Consider the following 12,623-nt stretch of genomic DNA (forward strand, 5'->3'; position numbering starts at 1 on the left):
CTTCAAATGATCGTCCAAACAGGAGAAACACAAGGATACCATGGAGAAACCATGAACATATGAGGACTATGAAAAAGGATTCAATTATCCATCCAGCTGGAACACCATCAATGCAGCCACTTTGGGGATTATACCATGGAGAAACTACAAAAACATGAGGGCTGTGGGAAAGCATTCTATTATCCATACCAGCTGGAAAACCACCAACACAGTCACTCAGGGAGAAGCCATTCATCTGTTCAGAGTATGGGAAGGGATTCACTCAGTTATTAGGCCTCCAGTCACACCAGCAGGCCTTTTACCTGCTCTGCGTGTGGGAAGGCATTTACTCCATCATCCAACTGGCTATCACATCAGAGAGTTCACACTGAGGAGAGGTCATTCAACTGTTCTGTGAATGGGAAGGAATTGACTAACTCATCCAGCCTTTGGTCACACCAGAAAATTCACAGTGAGGAGAAGCCATTCAGCTGCACTCACTGTCAAAAGAGGTTCATCCACCCTCAATTCGCACCAATGCACTCACACTGGAGAGAAACCATTTACCTGCCCTGAGTGTGGGAAGGGAATCACTCAGTCCGGCGGCCTGCATTTACATAAACTCTCTCACACTGGAGAGAAGCTGTTCCCCTGTTCCGTTGTGTGGGAAAGGGTACACTCAGTCATCCCACCAGCTGACACATCAGCAAGTTCACATGTAAATGCAGGGTTTGGATTCCGCTGTTACTGCTGCCGTTAATCACACCCAGGATTGATAGCCTGACTATGTTTCGTTTGTTAACATCTATAACTGGATGGAGCTTAATATTCTGGATGTCTTGCTGTTTTTCTGTGTTGCAATGTCTCATTTTCAAAAGACCATCCAGATCTTTTCTGCTTACAGTCATTTCCCTGAACTCAATTACACCACTATTCTGAACTTTTGCTTCAGTTGATCCTTGGTGCAAGATTTACAATTCAATCTCCAAGATGTTCCACTGATAACATCTCCAATGGGAAAGTGCTGACTAATTGTTGCTGACAATTCTTACTGATTTGCACGTTACACATTTATCAATATTTGGTACACGTAGAACTTACAATAAAGACTGAATTCAGACCTAACTAGCAGAGGCGGTATCTGTCATTAAAGCAAATACTAAAGCTCCCGGAGGCAGAACATAAACCCAACAGCTAGAACACAGTTTTACATAAAGAAGCCAAAACAGTCATGTATATTGCAGGAAAATACAGTGCAAATAAACACCCGGTCAATCTGAGCAAAGAAATCCATACCACCTTTGCTGATTGAAATCTACGCGCTGTGTGCATTGCAATTCAAGGAGAATGTGGTACAACGATCACCAACATTACACCCTGCCTGAAATTGACGGGTCGTGAAGTATGACGTAAGTAAGCAGATGCCCCACTGGGTTAAATATTACTCTGAGCTGTACTCTTGTGAGACAGACATCCCCCAGTCTCCATTTGATACTTTCCTGCAGTTTCCTGTCCTGATTGAGTTGAATACAGATCCCTCCTCAATTGACCTGGAAAAAGCTGTTGAATGGATTGTCAAAACTTCTGTATGTAAGCAAAAATGAAAAGATTGTCAAAAACAATTGTGGGTGTATTCCAGGCAGAGACAGGAGAATGTGTAATCAGAAATAAAGAAATGGCAAAAAATCTGAATTGTGTCTGTCTTCAAAGAGGAAGACACAAGAGGTCTCCCAGAAATAATTAAGATGGACTGTTCTAGTATTAGTAAAAAGTAGAATTGGAGAAATCAATGGGACTGAAAGTTGGGAAATTTACAGGAGACAGTGGGAATGTGCAATGCAAGGAATCTAAAAAGAGGCTTCAAGGGGTTTAAACTGGATTAGAGAGTGGGCAAGAGCATGGCAGATGGAATATAGTGTGGGGAAGTGAGAGGTTATCCACTTGGTTGGAAAAAATGCACGGTATTTCTTAAATGGTGAGAGACTGGAAAGATGAACAAAAATGTCCTCATTCATAACTCACTAAAAGCTAGTATGCCAGGTCCAGCAACCAATTAGGACGTTCTCCTTTATTGCAAAAGGATTCGAGAACTACAGCAGCTTTGCTTCAATTGTACCAAACACTGGTGAGACCACACCGGGTGTATTGTGTGCAGTTCTGGTCCCTTACCTTGGGAAAAATATATTTGCCGTAGAGGAAATGCAATGGAGCTTCACCAGCCCGATTCCTGCAATGGTGGAACTCTTGATTAGGAGGGATTGAAGAGATTGGAGTTTTAATTGTCTTGAGTTGAGAAGAATGTGAGATGAAGTTGTAGAAACTTACACATTCTGAAAGTGATAAAGAGAGTAGTTGCAGAAAGGATACTGCCCCAGGCCATGGGGTCCACAACTAGGGACAGAGTCTCGGAATAAAAGGTAAGCCATTTAGGTTTCAATGAGAAGAATGCTCAGAGGGTGGTGAACCTTTTACATTCTCTTCCCCAGAGGTCTACAGAGCTCAGTCATTAAATTCAAGAGAGAGACTGACAGATTAATAATAATAATAATGGGGATAACAGGAGAATATGGAATTGGAGGGAGATGATCAGCCATGATCTAGAATGGAGGAGTAAGCTTAAGGGACTGAGTGGCCTACTCCTATGATTCAACACAGCTTGTGTCATAGTTCAAAGAGAACCCAACAATCACCGACTTGTATAAAATGTAATTCAGATAGACACAGCATAGTTCTGTAAGAGCCGGGGATGACATGGTGGCACAGTGGTTAGCACTGCTGTCTAACAGCGCTGGGGACACAGGTTCAATTGCAGCGTTGGGCAACTGTCTACGTGCAGTTTGCATGTTTTCCCTGTATCTACATGGGTTTCCGCTGGGTGCTCCAGTTATCTCCCACATTGCAAAGACATGCAAGTTAGATTGATTGGCCAAGCTACGTTACCTGTCATGTCTAGGGATGTACAGGCTAGGTGAATTACCTCTGGATTCACCCTGCATATGGAATAGGATAGGGTTGGGTCTGAGTGGGATGCTCTTTGGAGGGTCGGTGCAGACTCTATGTAGGGATTCCATACTGAAGAGATTCAATGATCACTCGCTGAGTGAGTCTGTTTCAGTGTAACTCAGACACAGCTTCCTTTGCCCCTGCTTGCATGACTCAACCTGAGACAATATCCACACACCCCCATCCTCACTTCCATCGCCACTCTCACTTGGGGAGTGTGTGTGGGAAAGAGGCTTCAACTAACTGTACAACCACCAGTGATGAAAGGAAATCTACCCAAAGGGAGTTCACAGAGAAACTGCGGACCATCAGAGGGTGCATGGCTCATTAGGAGATTGAAAGAGAGGGAAGCAACGGGGATAGCTGATCAGATTATCTCAATTCTCCTGACAAAGAAGCTCTATGAGATTTTGGAGGTGAGAATGGAGATCATGAAGAAAGGGAGACTGCTTGAACAGGAACAATCCCGTGTTACAGACCTTTAACAGACTCAAAACACTGTGTGTAAGACTAAGGTAATTTATTTGCCCTGCAAAGTATTCATACCGATAACTGAGTTTATTAACATCAGCAGAAACAATGCCTCTTGAATGTGGTTCAGATCTAGATGGGATGAACAGCAAAACTCAATCGTTGTATTTACTGGTGAACTTGTTGGTGTATCAGCGGTTACACTAATGGGCAAATCTCTTCCCACACAGTGTGCAGGTGAGCAGCTTTTCCCCAGTGTGTACTCACTGGTGTGTCAGCAGGTTGGGTAAATGGCTTAACCCCTTCCCACAGTGGCAGCTGTTGAATGGCCAGTGTGAACTCACTGGTGATTTAGCAAGTGGGATGACTCAGTCAATCCCTGCTTACACTCTGGTCAAATAAATGGTCTCTCCCCAATGTGACTGCACCAATGATCCCTTCCCACAGTCCTCACATTTCCACACTTTCTCCCTGTTGTGACTGCATTTGTGTCTCTGATGCCCCGTTCACACACAAAACACATGTATGGTTTTTCTTCACTTGTGACGATGCTGTCACTATAAAAAGATTATTTTGTTCTGGGTTTTTTTGAAGAGAGGTTGTAAAGGCAGAGGTGCTGAAGAGTCTAGGAAGTTAGAAAGCTAAAACTGGAGTGCCAGTTCTCCCATTTCAGGGTTTTCTAGTTTTATTTTAGCTGTAACAGTCACAAGATGTTTTGAGTACCAGAAGGGTTGCAAGCTTCAGTAAAGGACTCCTAATTGACTTTCTCTGAAATCTCTCTGGATGTTGTTCCCTCCTGCCTGAAAGAATCTGTGTTTGCATTTACCTTTTTGCCAAGGGGTGTGTTAAGGGAATGTTGCTATTTTGGAACAGTTAATCAGTTAAGTTGCTTTATTGGGTCAGGTAAGTTTTCCAATGGTTAAGTTATTCTAAATTCTGCTTTCTTTTGTTCGTGTTTCAACTGTAGTGTTTAAATAAATTCTGTTTTGCTTAAAGCCAAGTGGTTTGACCAGTTGCATCACACCTGGAACACCCACTTCACATCTACCTTTAAAATAAGAAAAAAAGTTCAGGTCTAGGCTACCTTCTTAAGATATTTTGAGAGGGTCTGGCCTGGTCCTTACATTGTGAACAATGCTCTTCCTTCCAGGTTCAAAGGCCAATGATATTCTGCTTAGAATCAAGCGTTGCTGGAAGCTCTTGATCCGATATTTGATTTGAGCTTCCTGTCTGTAAATCCTCCGTTTCTAACTCCCTGTAAAATAAGTTTAAAACAGCAAAATGTGGAATGCAAGCTGCCAAATTGTCATAAAAACCCACATGGATAATTAATGTCCTTGAAAGAACAGAAGCTGAAAAATACAGTACAAATCAGACTACAGGAAACAGCTGCAGCCAGTCATTATATCTGCAGAGCGGGAGGTTTGAGTGATACCACAACAATGTCTGTGTGACAATACAAACTGTACAACTGGTTGACCAAACCTGTGTCATTCTGTAATTGAAGAAATACAAATGACCTAGGATTGTTGAAGAAATATAACTGTAATCAAGCGGGAATTCATGCGTCAAGTTCAGATATGTGCAATCCCACTTGCATACTGATGAGACTGTGTTCAGTACTAGTCGCCGTACTTCTAGCATGTTCTTAATACGTTGGAAGCAGTTTGGAGAAGGTTTAATGGACTAATATGTGGGATGAGCGATTGCCTTTTGAGGAAAGGCTAGCTCACCTGTATCCTCTGAAGTTTAGGACAGGAAGTGGAGACTAAATTAAAACAAAAAATTCCTGAGGGAACCTGACCAGGTGGATGTTGAAAACATGTTCCCTCTTGTGGGAGAAACTAGAACTGGGGGTCACTGTTAAAAAATAAGGGTAAGCCATTTAAAATGATGAGGCAACATTTTTCTTCTCTGCGGGTTCACTATCTTTGGAATTCACTTCCTCAAGAGGCAGTGATTGCAGAAGCTATAATTATTTTTAAGGCAATGGCAGAGACATTCTTGATGACCAAAACGATGAAAGATTTTTAAATCGGGGGTTGTGCAGGCACATAGAGTTGAGGTTGAAATCAGATCAGCCATGAATCTTACTGTGTGACGGAGCAGACTCAAAGGGCCAAGCGGCCTACTCTTGTTCCTCATTCGTATGTTTGAATAAACTAGTGAACAAACAGACTCGAGTCTTATCTGATTACTATGGGTGTTTGAGCTCCCACTTCACCCGCCCAGTGAAAAACATTCCTCTCTATCTACCTGACCAGCTTCAATCAACATATTGATCCTTTTAATCAAATCATCCCTCAATCTTCTAAATTCCAGGGAGTACAACAGATGATGCATTTTGGTCAGAGGGGTAGAGAACGTACAAAATAGAACAGAAGTAGTCCCTCAAAATAGCTTATCTAATTAGGTTTCAATTCCACATAAAAAACTTGACCTCAAATTTATTTTTGAATTCAGTTATGAAATGTGGGCATCGCTAGCTGGCCCTAGTTGCCATTGAGAAGGTGGTGGTGAGCTGTCTTCTTGTGTCATGTGCTGTAGGTAGACCCACAATGCTGTTAGGGAGGGAATTCAAAATTTTTACCCAGCAACAGTGAAGGAGCAGTGATATATTTTCAAGTCACAATGGTAAGTGGTTTGGAAAGAATTCATGCCCTACAGAAAAAGGCCCTGCTGACTCTTGTTACAGAGAGGAAGGACTGCTAATTAAACCGATAACACAATCTGTTTTGGTGAGACTGGAGGTTCCTTTCTAATAATTAAACCTGAAACACCCAGAGAAGTTCACCTCACCTTTATAATCTGTTAAAAAGAGTGGTTAAATGAAAGAAAATCCCTGCTATTTGCTTTATATGTAACAAGTAACAATTTATTTAACCAGATACAGTGAAAAAATTAGCAGAATTACTAACAAATCAAACAATTCCCCTTTAACTACTAACTAATCCCTAACTGAACTAAATTTTACTGGTTTGCTCTTCCAATAAACACAAGTCCCACTTACATAAACACATGTAATAAGAAAATAAATTAAAACTTCATCTCTCAAAGTCTACAGCCTTTCTTCTGCTGATCTGACTATCAGGGATGTTTTCTCTGTGAAATCTCCTGTGAGGACTCTTAGCTAGAAGTGCTGTGGTACCTTTTACGGATAGATGGTGCTTATTTCTCAGACAGCGGTTCACTCTCACCCCTATTTTCAGAAACCCTCTCAAAAAAGGAACCACACGCTCTTCTCCCTTTTGTTTTTACAAATTCTAGCTTCCAGCCTTCCAATTCACGATTACACAACACAACTTCATTACACGATGTCTGATCATGTTGCTATCTTCCGAGTACTCTGTAATAACACCTTTTATAGTGGACTCCAGCATTTTTCCCCACTACCAATGTCATACAAAATTCCCTGTTTGTTCTCTGTCTCCCTTCTTAAATACTGGAATTACATTAGCTACCATCCAATCCACAGGATCTATGAGTCTATGAGGATCTTCTAGAGTCCATACAATTTTGGAGGATAATCACAAGTGCATGTGCTACTTCTAGGGCCGCTTCCTTAGGTACCCTGTGATGAAGGTTATCAATCTGTGGGGATATATCTGCTTTTAATCACATTATTTCCCTCAATATCATTTTCCTACTGATACTAATTTCTTTCAATTCCTCCTTCCCATTAGACCCTATGATACCACTTATTTTGGGATATTATTTATGTCCTCCTTTGTGATGGCATGAAGACATACTAAATTGGTCTGTCATCACTTTGTACCTCATTATAAATTCCCTTGTTTCTGATTGTGGGCGACCCTATTTCAACTTTACTAATCCTTTACCAAAAATCTTGAATGATGACCATGAAACCATCGTTGATAGTCAGGAAATACCCATCTGGGTCATTACTGTCCTTTAAGGAAAGAAACTGTCATCCTTACTTGGGGTCTGGCCTACATGTGACTCCAGCCCCACAGCAATGCAGTTGATTCTTTGCAGCCCTCTGGGCAATAAATTCTGGCTTAGCCAGCAATGCCCACATCCTGTGAATGAATTAAAAAAAAAACCCACCATTGGTTTGTATAGTCCTTTCAAGCTTACTCATACTCTATTTTCTCCATCTTAATCAATCCCTGTCTCCCTTTGCTGAAATGTAAACTATTCCCAATCCTAAGGTCTGTTGTTCTTTTTGGCTGATTGGTATGCTCTTTCCTTAAATTAATACTAACCATCATTTCCCATTTTTGTCATTGTTTGACCACATCTCCTATATCGTTATTAAATACAGGTACTAAGTTAGCCTGGAGCAATGTTTGTAGAGCAGTAAGACTAGGCTACTTTCTGGGTCTGTTGATTGTTAAGATGCAAAGATGGCCTTTAGTAGAGTGATGTGCTCTTCCTGTCGGAGGTGGGAGATTAGGGAGAGTTGGTTGCGAGTCCTATCGGATTGTATGGATCAGTTGGAGCGACAATTAGAGGCAATGAGGAATTTACAGTAGCTAGGAGGTGTGATGGATGGCTGTTGCAGAAACCACAAATAGATGGTTTACCTCCAAGAAAGTAGGAGGTGTAAGCAGGTAGTGCAGGAGTCTCCTGTGGCTATCCCCATCTCAAACAAGTATGCTGTTCTAGAAAACATAGGGGGCGATGTACTGTCAGGGGAATGGAGAATGGACAGCCAGGTTTCTGGTACCGAGACTGGCTCTATCGTAATGAGGGGTACATCAATTCCAAGCAATCGATTCTGATAAGGGACACTCTAGTCAGACGCACAGATAGATGCTGTTGTGGCCAACAATGAGACATCAGAATGGTTTGTTGCCTCCCTGGTGCCAGATCAAGGATATCTTGGAGAGGGTGACTAAAGAAATTGAGGTTTTGGTTAAGATAAAGGAAGCAAGCATATTTCAGGTATGGACAGCTGGGATCATGAATCCCTCGAACAGTATAAAGGCAGTAGTAGTGATTCTACAAATACATTAAGGACAAAAGAGTAACAATGGAGAAAAGCAAGCCTTTAAAGATCAGCAAGGCCGCCTTTGTGTGGGACCGCAAGAGATGGGGAAGATATTAATCAAGTATTTTCCATCAGTGTTTATTGCAGAGAAGGATATGGAAGAGAGAGAACATGGGGAAACAATGAGCAACATCTTGAAAAATCTTCATGTTACAGAGGAGGAGGAGCTGGATGTCTTAAAATGCAGAAATATGGATAAATCCCCAGTACCTGACCAGGTGTACCCTAGAACCCTGTGGGAAGTGAGGAAAGGGATTGCTGGGCCCCTCGCTGAGATATTTGTATCATCAATAACCACAGGTGAGATGCCAGAAGACTGGAGGTTGGCTAACATGGTTCCAATATTTGAGAAAGGTGGTAAGGAAAAGCCAGGGAACTATGGACCAGTGAGCCTGACATTAGTGGTTGGCAACTTGTTGGAAGAAATTCAGAGCGACAGGATTTACAAGTATTTAGACAGGTAAGGACTAATTAGGGATAGTCAACATGGCTTTGTGCGTGGGAAAACATGTCTCACTAACTTGATTGAGTTTTTTGAAGAAGTAACAAAGAGAATTAATGAGGGTAGAGTAGTGGACGTGATCTATACGGACTTCAGAAAGGCGTTCGAGAAGTTTTCTCATGGTAGACTGGTTATCAAAGTTAGGTCACATAGAATACAGGTAGAATTAGCCACTAGGATACAGAACTGTCTCAAAGATAGAAGACAGAGGGTGGTGGTGGAAGGTTGCTTTTCAGACTCGAGACCTGTCACCAGCAGTGTGCCACAAGAATCGGTATTGGGTCCACTGCCTTTTGTCATTTGTATAAATGATTTGGATGTGAACATCAGAGGTATGGTTAGTATGTTTGCAGATGACACCAAAATTGGAGGTGTAGTGGACAGCAAAGGTTACCTCAGAGTACAACAGGATCTTGATCATATATGGGTCAATGGACCAAGGAATGGCACATGGAGTTTAACTTAGATAAATGTGAGGTGCTGCATTATGGAAATGCAGATCAAGACAGGATTTAGATACTTAATGGTAAGGTCCGGGGGGGCATTGCTGAACAAAGAGACCTTGGAGTGCAGGCTTATAGTTCCTTGAAAGTAGAGTCCCAGGTAGACATGACAGTGAAGAAGGTGCTTGAAATGCTTGCCTTTACTGGTCAGTGCATTGAGTATAGGAGTTGGGGATCATGTTGCAGCTGTACAGGACATTGGTTAGGCCACTTTTCGAATACTGCAAGCAATTCTGGTCTCCCTGCTAGAGAAAGGATGTTGCAAGACTTGAAAGTGTTCAGAAAAGATTTACAAGGATGTTGCCAGGGTTGGAGGGTTTGAACTATGGGGAGAAGCTGAATAAGCTGGGGCTTTTTCCTGGAGCGGAGGTGGAGGGGTGATCTTATAGAGGTTTATAAAATCATGAGGGGCATGGATAGGGTGAATAGCCAAGGTCTTTTCCCCAGAGTAGGGGAGTCCAGAACTAGAGGGCACAGGTTTAAGGTGGGAGGGGTAAGATTTAAAAGGGACCTAAGGGGCAACTTTTTCCATGCAAAGGGTGGTGCGTGTATGGAATGAGCTGCCAGAGGAAGTGGAGGAGGCTGGTACAATTACAACAGTTAGAAGGCATCTGGATGGTTGAATGAATAGGAAGGGTTTAAGAGGGATATGGGCCAAATGCTGGCAAATGGGAATAGATTTATTTAGGATATCTGGTTGGCATGGATGTGTTGATCCAAAGGGTATGTTTCCATGCTGTACAGCTCTATGACTCTGTGCCAGACTGGGATGAATAAGTTTTGTAGATTGTCCATGTGCTGTTTATATGTTTGCCATTACCTATCTCCCATTATCCATTTAAATACTGATCCACAATTTATCACAACTAACTCACACCTCATACTATCATAATTTTCTTTATTTAATTACAAGACCTTATTATCAGAAACAACGACATTACTCACCATTTAATGAAGAATTCTGTCCTGTTGTGGTCACTCTTCCCTAAGGACCTGTGCTCAACTTGATTGTCAATTATTCCTTTCTTGTTCCCAATACCCGTCATCTTCTTCAACATATTGATACATTAAACTGTTCCATATACACACTAAGAATTCCTCCTCTGTCCTATTGCTACTGACTTAATCTGCCCAGTTTACGTACAGATTAAATTCACTAATAATTACGGCCCTAACTTTATTACTTGCATTTCTAAATTTTATTCTAATGCCTTCCCCAATATTGCTACTGCATCTTTGGGTCTACATACAACCTTACTATCATTTTCTGTCCATTGGCATTTCTACACTCAACCCATACACATTCTACTTCACTAGACCCTGATTCCTTGCTCACAATCACATTACTTTCCTGTTTCAATCAGCAGTTCTGACCCACCTTCTTTTCCTTTTTGCCTGCCAAGCCCATCCTCCTTAGACAACCTGTTGATTCCAGATATCAATCTCATAAACCTCCCCTTAACCACCTCTGATAAATTTACAGGAGATAACCAAAACCTGCACACAGTAATCGAGATGTGATCTCACCAATTCCCTGCACAAATGAAGCAGAACCTCCTTATATTTAAGTTCAATTCCTGTCGTAATAAAGGATACAGCCCATTAACTTTCTTGATCACATGCCAAACGCGCAAACGAACTTTGTGAGTCGTACTACATAACCCCTAAATCTCCCTGCACCTCAGAATTCTACAGTCATTCTCCATTGAAGGAATATTCTGCTCTTAGTTACTCTTCCTGCCAAAGTGAATGACTTCACATTTTCCTATATTGTACTCCATCTGTAAAATATTTTGCCTATACACTAAACCTAGCTATATCTGCCTGCAGCCTCATGTCTTGATCACAATATGTTTTTCTATCCATCCTTAGCTACATTGTCTTCCATACCTTTGTAAAAAGTTGGGTAGTAAATTAGGCCCAACCAACTCCAGGCTGGGCAAGAGATAGAATCCCTACACTGCAGAAAGAAGCCATTCAGCCCATCGAGTCTGCATCAACCCTCCTTACAGCATGCCATCCACAATCTCACCACCCTCCCACCACCTCCTGCCCACCACACAGGGTTTTTAAACCATGGCTAACCCACCTATCCTGCACATCTGTAGATGCTATTGGGCAATTTTTAGGACTACATTTCACCTCACCTCCATTCTATCGATCAGGGAAGGAAACCCATGCAGTCACAGGGAATACATGCAAACTCCACACAGACATTCACTCAAGGGTGGAATCAAACCAGAGGTCCTGCGCAGTGAGGCAACAGTGCAAACATGCTGCCCAAAATTGACTCTTGAAACCTGGAATTGAACCAGGAACTTTTATATTCCAGGCTAACATAATCTCAGCTGAGCTATTTCAGCAACAACAGATACAGGGGAAATAAAGCTCTTTTTCCCCCAGAATGACTGGTACTACACAGTCCCTTCTGCTAACAGGTAGAAACAAAGAGAATCAATGGCTTAAAAACAAAAAGGAAATTAGATAAGCATTTAAGCGAAATAAATGTGCACAGCTTTGGGGAGGGAGCAAGGAATCAGAGAGACTGCATTCATTGAGTAGAGTCATAGAGTAATACAGCATGGAAACAGGCCCTTCAGCCCAAACTAATCCATGCCCACCCAGCTAGTTCCAATTGTCTGTATCTGGTCCATATCACTCTGAACCCTTCCCATCCATGTACCTATCCATTTTTTTAAAAAAATGTTCCAATGTACCTGCCTCAACCACTTCTTCTAGCAGCCCATTCCATATACATACCATTTTCTGTGTGAAGAAGTTTCCCCTCAGGTCCTTCTTAAATCTTTCTCTTCTCACCTTAAACCTATACCGTCCAGTTTTCATTTCCGCGTCCCTGGGAAAAAGACTATATGCATTCATCCAATCTATGCCCCTCAGGATTTTATACACCTCAATAAGGTCACGCCTCATTCTCCAACGTTCCAAGGAATAAAGTCCTATCCTGGCTAACCTCTCCCTATAACTCAGACCTATTAGTCCTGGCAACATCTTTGTAAATCTTCTTTGCATACTTTCCAGTTTAACTATGTCTTTCCGATGGCAAGGTGACCAAAACTGCACACAATACTTCAAGTGCGGCCTCACCAATGGCTTATACAACAATCATAAGTGTGCAAACCAATTTAGAATG

The sequence above is a fragment of the Rhincodon typus genome, chromosome 43 (genome assembly GCF_021869965.1).
Source record: "Rhincodon typus isolate 14 chromosome 43, sRhiTyp1.1, whole genome shotgun sequence".
Taxonomy (NCBI): Eukaryota; Metazoa; Chordata; class Chondrichthyes; order Orectolobiformes; family Rhincodontidae; genus Rhincodon; species Rhincodon typus.